Source organism: Acipenser ruthenus, chromosome 32 (genome assembly GCF_902713425.1).
Source record: "Acipenser ruthenus chromosome 32, fAciRut3.2 maternal haplotype, whole genome shotgun sequence".
In the NCBI taxonomy this organism is placed as follows: domain Eukaryota; kingdom Metazoa; phylum Chordata; class Actinopteri; order Acipenseriformes; family Acipenseridae; genus Acipenser; species Acipenser ruthenus.
The window spans coordinates 5,937,989-5,950,329 of record NC_081220.1 but is presented as its reverse complement, the minus strand read 5'-3'; the positions used below and the strand labels follow the sequence as shown (position 1 = coordinate 5,950,329).

General features: G+C 39.4%; 4 non-coding genes across 4 annotated transcripts; 1 reads left to right on the top strand and 3 right to left on the bottom strand.

Moving 5' to 3' along the window:
• Window positions 1–4,468: 4,468 nt before the first annotated feature.
• On the bottom strand, window positions 4,469–4,579 carry trnal-caa (transfer RNA leucine (anticodon CAA)). Its single transcript has 2 exons — window positions 4,542–4,579; window positions 4,469–4,514 (listed from the first exon to the last, which is right to left on the bottom strand). It is a non-coding gene; the product is annotated as a tRNA-Leu (tRNA).
• A 344-nt stretch (window positions 4,580–4,923) lies between these two features.
• Window positions 4,924–4,996, bottom strand: trnak-cuu (transfer RNA lysine (anticodon CUU)). Its single transcript has one exon. It is a non-coding gene; the product is annotated as a tRNA-Lys (tRNA).
• A 414-nt stretch (window positions 4,997–5,410) lies between these two features.
• On the top strand, window positions 5,411–5,484 carry trnan-guu (transfer RNA asparagine (anticodon GUU)). Its single transcript has one exon. It is a non-coding gene; the product is annotated as a tRNA-Asn (tRNA).
• Window positions 5,485–5,619: 135 nt separating this feature from the next.
• trnaf-gaa (transfer RNA phenylalanine (anticodon GAA)) lies at window positions 5,620–5,692 on the bottom strand. Its single transcript has one exon. It is a non-coding gene; the product is annotated as a tRNA-Phe (tRNA).
• Window positions 5,693–12,341: the final 6,649 nt, after the last annotated feature.

Genomic DNA, 12,341 nt, shown 5'->3' with positions numbered 1-12,341 from the left:
AATTACATGCCTCAATAGTGCTTCATCAGAAACGGCAACATCAGACAGAAGAGGTTTTAAATCTCTTCGTATATCGTTATGTTTTGTACCCAGCCCCTGATAGATAGTGTGCAAAAACACGCCCTGGACTGTGGTGTTATCATACCTAATGTCTGTGTCAGCTTGTCTGGAAGCGAAAATGATCTTTTGTTTCAACCCAATCATTCTGTACAGAAATTGTTTCATGGTCATACTGCTTAGCGCACATCAGCTCCTGGAAAAGTTCAGTGCTATTCTTTTCTCTTAAGTGTGATAGGAGAAAACTTTTCAGTTCAGTAAGTGTCATGTCATCTTTGTTTATCAGCATGTCTTTAAAGTTTCCTGGTTTGATAATACGAAAGACACTCCTAATGATCTCACTCTCACTGTAATGCTCTTTAACGCCCTCTCCTATTTGTTTACATAAGTTGTTGAAACTAATATCAGAGGTAGTGTCACCTATTTGACCCCCGTGTATCTTAAATTCCCTACGCTGCAGGAATGGGATCTCTTTTGCATACACAGTATTTTCACTCCTAGTATGTTGGTGATGTTCATTGCTGGGACTACTATCCATACTAGTGCGCTCCCTTGTAGTAGGGCGAACTGTTGTGAGTGTTGCTGTAGTAGTTTTGTACTGCTCCAATTTTCTACCTAGTTCTTCATAACTAGCTATTACTATTTTAACACGTTCAGACTACTTCCATGGCAATGTTGCACTATTATTAATCATCAGTTCAACTACAAATATCATTCAAGTCTAAGCATTCTGAACGCAGTGTTAATAATAGTACATACAACTCACAATAAGGTATAAGTCTTAGTAATTCAACACATGTATTTACATCACGTTATACTATGCCTAAATTCTACCTTTTATTAATTAGCAAAACGAAACACAGAATAACAAACATCACAGAAATATCAGTTTACATTTATTATTGGCATCAGGATAATATGAGCTTAAATTTATTATCAGAACACCTTCAAACGTAGTATTTCACAAGCATTTTATATATCTTTTAAACCAGTTTGTTTCACTTTGAAAACATAATCGCCATCTTGTCTTCACTGACTAACACTATCTGTCTTATTATCCCCACGTGGTAATCTCCACTATAACGGCCGATTCAAAATGTGCACTTTTATATATTAAAAATACATATTTAAACCACCAAAATAATTCACCAAACCCACAGAATAATAATCTACAGCATTTAACCTTGTGATTTATGGCGTTTTAATGTTATATTGACTCTTACTAACCTGTTAAAATAGGAAAAGTAAAGACAGGACTAAATCAGTTGTTGCTTGCAGTCTCTCGGTTTTACTACTGAAAGAAAGCACGATATCACTACTAACTGATAGCGCTGTCCTGCATTTAGACTGCTCCACCTCGTGGCTGTATCAAATAGTGCAGTTTACTAGGCTTTTCCTTTATGTTCAAGGAGGACTTGACGTGTTCCTATTTTAAAGGTACAGGTAAGTGAAAAAAAAATAAAGTGTCCATACTTTTTCATGTATGAATTCTCACTTTTTGTGTGCGTCACAATCGCAATACAATAAATATCTGTTTGATCGCTATACAATCAATATGTTGTATAGGCTAAATTGTATAAATAAATGTCCGGAAACAGTCAAATTCAAACACGTTAAAAAATGAAATAGTGCGGAATAAAAACAAAGGCGGCTTTGACCTCGACGTGATTTGAACACGCAACCTTCTGATCTGGAGTCAGACGCGCTGCCGTTGCGCCACGAAGACCAGCTGTAATGGCAGCTTGTTATGCAATGCTAGAGTGTAAAGCAAGCATGCCAAACACATGGTAATGCCGACGCTGATACTAGGAAAACACGCGGTATCACCAGGGTCATGGGAAACAGCCGACTCAATACTTGTTCGTAGCCAGCAGGGCTATAAAGTTGTCGGAAGTGTGTTTGATTCTCAGCTTTAAAAGTAAAGAAAACATAAAACAATACGATTTGCATTTATAAATTTCATTATTTGAAACGTGGGCATAAACAGAGTTGTATTGGCTGGGAATCATATGCCTGTGTTTATGAATTTATTTTCTGCACGTATTAATTAGTATTGTGTGAATATTTTATTTAGATCGTGTGTGAACATTTTATTTAGATCGTTTATTTTTTCTTTTCATAATTTTCATAATTTTCTGTTTGCTTTGCACTGTGTTTTTGCTGTGTTGATTATTATTTGTCTGTTTTGTTTGGTGCACGGGTGAAACGGAGTTCGTAATTAAAGTATTTTTTGTTTTGTTTATCACAAGCACTGTGCACACGGACCTCAGGTCCCGCCCCAAACAATTGCAGGTACCTGTACACACCTGGAATTAGAAGGGCTTTGAGGTATAAAAAGGTGAGGAACTAAGAGACTGGGAGCATGGAACTAGGAGATACCGGAATAGGAAAGAGAGAGATGATGAGGGAAGTAAACGAAAATAAAGAGGACGAGATTAGACAGCGAGTGGTTGGGGTTTTTTTGTGCACGGACAGTGTCAGTTTCGTTTTGTTATTTTTTCTCGTAGACTCACTCTGGGAGGACTGCAGAATTTGGTGATTGAAGACATTTGAAAAGAGGTACTGACAAGAACCTTTGCGTTCGTGGTTTATGTCAGGATATCAGGATCTCTCCTGAGGACTTCAGCTGAAGCGCAACACCCTTTGGAGAGGGCTGCCCAAACAGGCGACTGGACAGGAGCCCTAAGAGGAGGTCTGGACCAGAGAGTGGATGACGTATGGTTAAGTGAACAAATACACATTAAAATGCATCTAATGCTCAAAAATGAAACAATCATTCAAATAAACAAACTGTGCAAAAAAGGAAAACCAATCCAATTAAAATTCAAAAATCATAAGTGATAACACTGAATAAAATAATAATCAACACATTCGTCACCCGTGACATTACCACCACTGCGATCTTGAAAATGTTTGTATGCCACAGAATTTAAGATCTGAAACGGAATGTTTGGCATCTACAAAATGTCTAGCTAGTGGTGGATGAATATATTTTCTCCTAATTGAACTTTTATGTTCGCTCATTAATGCGCAATTGTTACTGTCTAGTAGTTTTACCATCATATTGCAAATGGCTAGGACAAGAAATCACATAAATGACATGAGCTGAAGCACAATCACTTGTAAGATACTGTACTCTTTTTTTTCGTTGTATGGCTTGTGCATTTTCTTAGTTTTAAATGTATTATCACAGGCGGTACACTTACGATTTGGAAAAAATCCAGTAGATTTGTCCAGTACACCTAGATCTCTCGAACATCTAAACGATTCAGCCCTTAATAAAGACCGTCCGTGTTCATTTCGGCGTTTATGACATTGTCTATACACAACAGCTCTTATGTAATCCTATTGGTATCGAATCGATCGCAATTAATGTGTTCCATGTTTCCAGTCAGTTTGATAGTTTTAATACTGTATTACATTCTGAATATGAATAGAGCTGAATTATTAATTGTTGATAATACTTAGAATACCAGATACATATTTAGCATTAAAAAGCAATACATGTGATTTATTTAAACAGTCGTTCATTATTTTGTGTATCAGCGGCCACACTGAGCTGAGCGCAGTGCGGTATACTGTAATGATGCTCCAGTCAGTCTGTCCGGACTGCACCTGAACCATCTTAAAAACACGAAGCCCCTAATAAGCTAATTTGTAAAAGTAAGTAAAGAATTGCGCTAATATAACGAAGCTAAATTTGAACTCCTAGCATTGGTACAACGAGAGAGGACGAGAGGGCGGGGCAGAGAAGGAGGGGGAGACGCTGCTAGGCAACCGGCTCGTGAACATTCCGCTCAGCTGAGGAGAGACCGTTAGGATTTAAAAATGCGAACGTTCCGAGCGGCGTTAGGCGCTTCGTTAAATTAACACACCGTTTCTGGCATTTGAATATAACCATATTTTAAATACTCAAATAGGACTGTATTTAAAAATATATGTTTTTCAAAGTAATATGTTATTTGGAATATTAAAACAATCAAATTAAATAACACATGTTTGGACACCAAAATATTGTTCTTCCTCATAACGTGTTAGAAAATGTAAACAGCAGTTGGAGAATGCCGAAGTCGATCATCCTAGCATGTTAAACGAGGGCATTTCTCCTGTAAGCTGCGTCTAGTAATAGATGGTTTATACTGTTCTCAATGGTCCACGTCCCAGCCTGAGACCACGATCCAGTGGTCGACGGAGATGTTTTTCAAAGTAATATGTTATTTGGAATTTTAAAACAATCAAGTTAAATAACATGTTTGGACACAAAATATTTTTCAGTGACGTTAACAAGTAGTCTGTTTACAACAAAAATGCAATCTGTGTTAGGAACACTATTTTAGTCCGATTTAAAATGGAAATTAAAATGGTATTGAGTGCTGAAATTTATTATTTTTAAAAATAAGTAAAAGTCAACTGTCAGAAGTGGGATTTGAACCCACGCCTCCATTCATAGACCAGAACACACAATTCTTTAGAAAGACAGAGTCCTTGAGTCTGGCGCCTTAGACCACTCGGCCATTCTGACAAGCTGAGTTTGTTAATGTAGAAAAACGCATTATTTATTTCAGCACACAGTAGGGGATCGTATCAAGGCCCGATTGGGTTTATTACGCACATACCAACTGATGCTCCATGAATGATGCTAAGACAATTCTAAAAAAAAGAAACGGATTGAAGTCAACCCAAAAAAGTAAGATTATTTATTTCAATTTCGTTATAGCTATAAACGATGCATGCTTTTTACAATAGCAATTGCTATTTGACAATGACCAATAAGTAATTTTGTTGCAATGCTGTATACAATGTGAACAGAATCAGACTTTGCTCCGTTGTCTCGAAGAAACATCTTCAATTTGTATTTAAAAAGGACGCCCAACGTGGGGCTCGAACCCACGACCCTGAGATTAAGAGTCTCATGCTCTACCGACTGAGCTAGCAGGGCTGACTTTTCGAGGTGTCTTTCACTGTAACCAACTGAGCTATTAATTTGTCATCTTATTTGAGAAATAATTGAATGACAGAACCAAAGATTCCAAATATAATCCACTGAACTGTAGTTTTCTTATCATAATGAAAACAGATTACACATGACCACAGTTCTGTATCAAAATTAAGTCGTAAGTATATGGTTTCCATTGTAGCTATTTACACACACTGCTCTGTTGTCTCCCAGGGTGTTATCTAACAAAACGACATATGCTGTGCTTCCATAATCGATTACATAGACTTTCCTGCCCTGTGTTGCTTTCTTCTTAGATGTGATCTCAGGTTCTGATGAGTTCTGCTCCCTCGATCACGTTCTGCAGCATCTCGCCTTGCTCATCACTCCCGTATGCTTTGGCTGCTTAACAAGTTGGTCTCTGTGGCGCAATCGGTTAGCGCGTTCGGCTGTTAACCGAAAGGTTGGTGGTTCAAGCCCACCCAGGGACGATGTTTTTTGCATTTCTTAATCACATTAGAAAATGGCACTCTGATACGCTGTTATTTCATCCAATTACGCTGAAGAATGAATGTGCTCTGTTTTTTTAGTTCAAAATAATACAAAACCAATATCGTCTTGTTGTTTGCCGAAACCCGGGATCGAACCAGGGACCTTTAGATCTTCAGTCTAACGCTCTCCCAGCTGAGCAATTTCGGCTTGTCAAGCCTCCTTTTTCGAGATAACATTCTTTTTTAGAATAGTTGTAATATTCTTACGTACATTTCTAAACAATCCGTTAGTAACAATATCAAAGCGCTATAATTTATTTCAGCTCTTATGAGACAAGTATCTTTGCGCATTATATCATCCTTGATTACGATATGTAATATTAATTAATTGCTTCAGTTAATATTTAAAAAAACTACTTTGCTAAAAGAAGAAAAACAAGCTTGCAGAGGATGGTTTCGATCCATCGACCTCTGGGTTATGGGCCCAGCACGCTTCCGCTGCGCCACTCTGCTACAGCTGTCTCATGACTGAATTACCAAGCAGCAGAAAAAAAAAAAAACTGAACATCGTTTTAACCAGTCACACGGCAGCGGCCGGGCCGAACCATGGAAACGTTGCAAATCAGAGATGATCCGTTTTCTTTTCTCCCAAATACGGTATGCAAAGTATGCAACTTTTCTGCCCACTTTGATCACAGGTAGTTTTATCCCCCAGTTTCGGCTGCCAATTCCAATATTCTGTCTCTCTAAAGCATCTTAAATCGTGGAAAGCGCTCTTTGTTTAAAATTACACTGAAGACTTATTTTGTTCGACCAGCCTTACAATTAGATATTTTGTTGTTTTTAAGTAGATTTTGTGAAGCGCATATCGGGCGCTATAGAAAATATATATGATTAATAGATTGATTGACTGATTGAATGTTAGCCTGCGTTCGGTCTGGCAGGTTTAATTTTTCAAAAGACAACGCCGAAGGGTCTGATAAATGACACTGTAATTATTTGAGATGATGCATGTAGACAATAATGTAAAAAGGGTTGTTTTCGAATTTGTATCATTTAATTTCATTTTTCTTTTTAAATGTAGAGCTGTTTTATAGTTAATAATGTATTATTATTAGGCTTGTAGTATTAATATTATTCATAATGTTCATTATTAACGTCGGTATTGTCGGTATTAAACACAGACAGATATGAGGTTCAGTCCAAACAGAGCGCCGAACTCAGCGAGGTCCAGCAGGGGACAGTAACTTCACACGGGGCCATTTCATCAACCATCACCTCAGAAACACAAACAAGCAAATCATTATTATTCTCCATTTTTAAAAGTCGCTCAGCGCTCTCCTGTAGCAGAGCGTTAAGTCATTTAAATTCAGCTCCGTGTGCTTTCTGAGCGGCTCACTTACTTAACGCGCCTGAATGCATCGCATTGAACACAGCGCAGAAAGAGCCAACAGGGCGAACTCTGACATCCAGTTTGATAACCGCCTCGACAGGGAGGCCAGCCAATCAGGCTCACGTGCTGGGGATAGAGTGTTTCTACAGCCAATCAGGCTCACATGCTGGGGATAGAGTGTTTTTACAGCCAATCAGACTCACATGCTGGGGATAGAGTGTTTCTACAGCCAATAATACGCGATGACTCCAACCAGGCCCGCCTTCTGCTAGTGACGCTTTCATTTCAGTACAGGAAATAGAGAGGTTTGTTTTGTTCATGTGTGGAGAGGTGGCTGCAGTCAGTGATGATTTTACAACACGCTGTCTCCTGCTGTTTAAAATATTTAGGCTGGGATGAAATGTTTTCTAATAATTAGTGATTTTTGTGTTTGTTTATCACCTGCACAGAGTTCCGTGAAAAGGAAAGCATCCCTTTTCTGTGTTGAATTTCACACACAGAGCGGAGCGCGTCAGTCGCAGCTACAGACAAGTCGAGCTTTTCAATGAGATGATTTACTGAGAAACAAACGCGTTGAAGCTCCAGCAGAGCTCTGCGCGATTCTGAAAGACCAAAGGAAAGTTACTCCTTGCAAAGCCTGTTGTTTGTGTTCTTTCTTTATCACACCAGAAGAAGTGATGAATATATTTGAATGGGAAGGCTACAGTAAAAAATAAATATTACTAAATAAAAACCGCGGTGTTTCTGATTGAAAAGAGGATTCCGCTAGACCAGTGTGAAACTCAAACCAGTGAAGATGGACGCGTCAGTGTGTCCGTGTCGCTCTTTCAAGACGAGCTCGCCTCTACCATCGAGCACGCAGTGAAAGCGGCTCTACACACCGTCTTGTGCGCGATTACTAAAGCTGTCGGCAGCAAATTCACTGAATTCAGAGTGGAAATGGAACAAAAAGGAGAAAGAGAATGAAAGTCTGAAGCTGAGATTGGAAATATCAGAGAGCGAGCTGAAAGCTGTGCGAGGGTGTATAAACGCTGCAGATGCAGACATTAAACAACCTTTAATATTTCAAGGTAAGATTGATTTTATTGTGTGGTATTGCTTGGTCAATCCAGCACCTCAAACTACCTTCTGTTGGAAAGATCTTGGTTAGAATTTCTCTTCGGACACGTTTTAAAGTGTTTGATTATTATAAGCGTTGTTAATAACACAGTTCTGTCCTAATATTGGCTAGAAGGAGTCTAATCAAGGCATTGTATTATTTTATATATTTAAATAGGTAGTCTAGAAATTAATAAAGTACTAGATTGGTAAATCTTAACCAGTCTAATTTAAGAGGCTTCAATGGTATCCTTCTGGTAAAGTGATGTCTTGTATAGAGTCCCACTGAGACAGTCACAGACCATATTGCAGAGGGTTAGAATAATGATTTGTGATTTAATATCAACATACAGGCAGCAGCACATCTGGTTTCAGTGTTTCATTGAACTGTTTGACTGCGAATCTATTGTTAGATAAATGGTTTCATTGTATTCCGCTCCAGTGCTGTTGAGTTTGTCTTTGGTACAGTCGCGGCTCATTCGCTGCTCGTTCTTTTGCTTTAGTCCTGTTTTCTTCTTGTTTCACACACACACATTTACACGATCTTTCCAGACCTCACTGTGTGAATAAAGGGGGCGGCAGCAGCACCCTGCCTGCACCAATCCGCTGTAAGATTTTGGACCCGAGTGGTTCCACAAGTTCAATTAAGGGTTGAAGTTGGAGGAAGTAAATACAACACAGTAAGGTGTCAACTGAATTGTATCATTTTATTGAATCTCTAGATTGAGTCTCTAAATAAAGTACTTTGTTCAGCTGATGGTAAGCAGAATTAGGAAACGGTCGCACATATTGCTTATAAACATTTACTAATACAGGTTATTATTTAAGAGCAGAGATGAGTTTGCACGGGATACATACAATAGGGAGAGCCACACCATTACAAATGTATTTTAATACTACAAGGGATGTTATTGGATTTATATCTACAGGTCACCTGACATTGCACAAGTAAGCTTCCAATGTTGTTCCTAATGATTATTACACAGGTGGAGTTTGTACAAAAAACATATTGCTGCACTTGAAAAAGTTTGAGTTGTGTAACACCTGTTTAAATGAAACTGCTTTGAGAATAAGCAGGCTATCCTGCTGCAGTCGCTTGTCTGCTCATTGTATTTGACACATTGAAGCTTGTATTCTGCGTTGACCGTTTCCTTCAAAACCGTTCTCACAATACAGGATCAGGTAACAAAAAGACATTCCCCAGACACTTTGCTAAGACTGCAAGTCTCCTGGCTTGGTTTCTAAGCATGTTTGCAGCAGATAAATGGATGTTTGCATTAGAACAATGCAAAGGCAGAACGGCGGTCATGATGGTGATTGACAGGGAGGTAGAAGTGGATGCAATGCTCCAGTGTGAGGCTACAGGAGGTGAGAAAGACCAGCAGCACTGAGTCTTGTACAGGACGTAGAATAAAAAGATGTTCATAAGAAAATGCCTTTTCCTTCGCTTTGTTCATAGGAACACAAACACAGCGTTAACCAATAATTGCAATGTAGAATAACAGGAATGGTATCAATGCCATCATGTACCTAAACCACCAAACTATTATACCGGCTCACCCCTATACGAAATAACTGAGGAACAGTAACTTTAAATCCCTGATCAAAGCAACTAACAAACCTAGCTGGTAAGTAAGAGATCTAATTGTATACAGTTTTGTTTCCCACAGATCCCAAAGAGAGCCACGCTATCCCTGAATCTGAAGCACAGGAAGGGCCAAAGATAGAAGCAGGAGTGCTGTGCAAGTCTAATGCAGGTTACAGAGCTGGCATGTGTTAAAGATGAAGAGGTCCCTCAACAGGAATGTGTTCCTATTAAAGAGGAATTCATAGAGCAGGAATGTGTCCCCATCGCAGAGTAACTTCCTCTTGAAAATCATGTCTGTACACTTGAGGAGAACAACAAGCTGGGATCCAACCTGTGTGATGACTCTCCATCTGAATGTGAACTGGGATTTAGAGGTAATCCTACAAAACAAGCAGCATTGAGCTGCCTGTTCATCCTGCAGAACCTGGTACTGAACACCAGCAGTGTGCTTGAGATTCATATTTTAACCAAGGGGAGCTGCCCAACCACTATGTCAACAAGGACATCACTGTGCTTGCTTCTGAGGCACCTGCTAGATGTGCAGCCACTGCCACGCCTCTTTAGAATGCTGTGAGATCAGCGGTGTCCAATCACGCTCCTGGAGGCCATTCCACTCCACATTGAACAGGTTCAGTTATATAAAGTGATACTCCTGTGTCTGGATGGACACCCCTGTGTTAGATCTTTGCCTTTCCTTATTCCTGGTAGGCTGTTTGCAGTTCTGCTCCCACAGCTTTACAGAGCTGCAGGGATCACATGTCCCATCACTGGGTGATGTCAAATCCAGTCGGGTTGCTCAGCATCACCAGAAGAAACATTTCAGTAGAGAATTTCTGTGGAGAATGTATGCAGCAGGATCACCAACATGAGTCTTATTTTATTTCTTACACTTTATGCAAATACAGTATAATTTTTAAACGCTCATCTCACTGCAACTATCCCGAGGACTGTAATGTTTGCTCGCAATGCCACATTTCACTTTTGTGTGTCTCACAGTAAGCATTGCTGTGTTTATTATTGTCACAGTACAGTAAGTATGTGTGTGGAGGTGTTCTGTACAGCAGACCAGCTCAACAGATAATTTCTATATTAATTATTAATTATCAAAAAACAAATTAAATATTGGATACATTGCAGTACTATCAAAATGCAGGTACTAAATAGGATTTTTCATGATGCTCTGTTGGCTCGATTTAAAATATTCCATTTTAAACATTAAAAAAAGCATGTTTTTCATTTTCCACTTGGCTGACATGTTGACATCATTTTTGCTGTGACTGAAACTTGCGGGACACTAACTGGTGAATGAATCCACCTCATCTCAAGCAACCAATCACTGAACTGCTCATTCACTTGTGTTCAGAACAGTGCATGTGGAAGAATGCTGTACAATAACCTTTGTCTCTCTTCTCTTTCTTTCTTTAGCTTCTAAAGTAGATGAAGGAGAACACGACTCCACTCTATCACCCCAGTGCAAAAATGCTTCTAGAGGCAAACCACAGTGCAAGAAACACAGAAAAACAACACCCCAAGAAGAAAATGTGAAGACATTGAGAACTCACTCAGTTACAATCCCTTCTTTACAAGACAGACACCCACTTACTGTGGAGAGTACAGAGACGGCACATTCTGTATGTTTTAACAATTCTGAAACCCAGGGCAACTTGAAGACCTTACCTCATTCTATTAAAGGTGGGAAGAGTTCCTGTCAATTAGATGTTCCTAAAACTCACAATGGAAATCCCACAGGAGGGACTCCATGTTCCTGGGCTGATTGTGGGAAGAGTTTCAATCATATATCACTGCTTAAAAGACACCAGCGCGTTCACACAGGAGAGAAACCTTCTCACATACAGACCAGTGATAAGAGTTTTACACAGTTAGGAAATCTTCATTCACACCAGCGCGTTCACATAGGAGAGAACCCTTATCACTGTACTGAGTGTGGGAAGAGATTAAGTAACTTAGGAAACCTTAAAATCCACCAGCGCATTCACACAGGAGAGAAACCTTATCACTGTTCTGAGTGTGGGAAGATATTCAGTGACTTAGGATCCCTTAAAAGGCACCAGCGCATTCACACAGGAGAGAAACCTTATCACTGTGCTGTTTGTGGGAAGAGATTCAGTCAGTTAGGAAACTGCACAAGACACCATAACATTCACACATATGTGTAATCCTATCCCTGCACTTAGTGTGAAGACGTTAAGTCAATTGCAGGCTCTTACAGGACTTGAGAACATTCTCAGAAATGCAGACACCTGGGGACACCTAAACAACAGGAGTGCATTCGACTAAATACAGAAATATTAACTGAAAACAAAAGAATAAACTTGCTTGATAAATAGGGTCACCCCTAATCACAATCTGTTCAGATCAAAAACTCACCAAAATCTGTGTTCATCATGTTGTTGAGCATTCTGATTGTGTTACATCACATTAGTAATATATTAAATAGATTGTTATTATGAGTGCAAGTTTCTCTTTTTTTCCTCCTGCATTGCTCAGCCTCTTGCAGTGTGTTGTGTGGAATCTTCCCTGATACCATGGTGAATCTGTGGTACCTCAAGATGCAGCACAGTATACCACTCTTATCATACGGGCAGCTTGAAGTGGAAAATCAATACTGTTTCCAGCAGGGTGCGCCAGAGACCTTTTAGCACTTTAATGGGCTGCATACCATTGCTTCTTAACGAGGTGATTTCTGCTCCCGATGTGTTGAATACTCCCCTCTCTCTCTCTGGGGGACTATTAAAAAAACAGGCACGAGGTATTTAG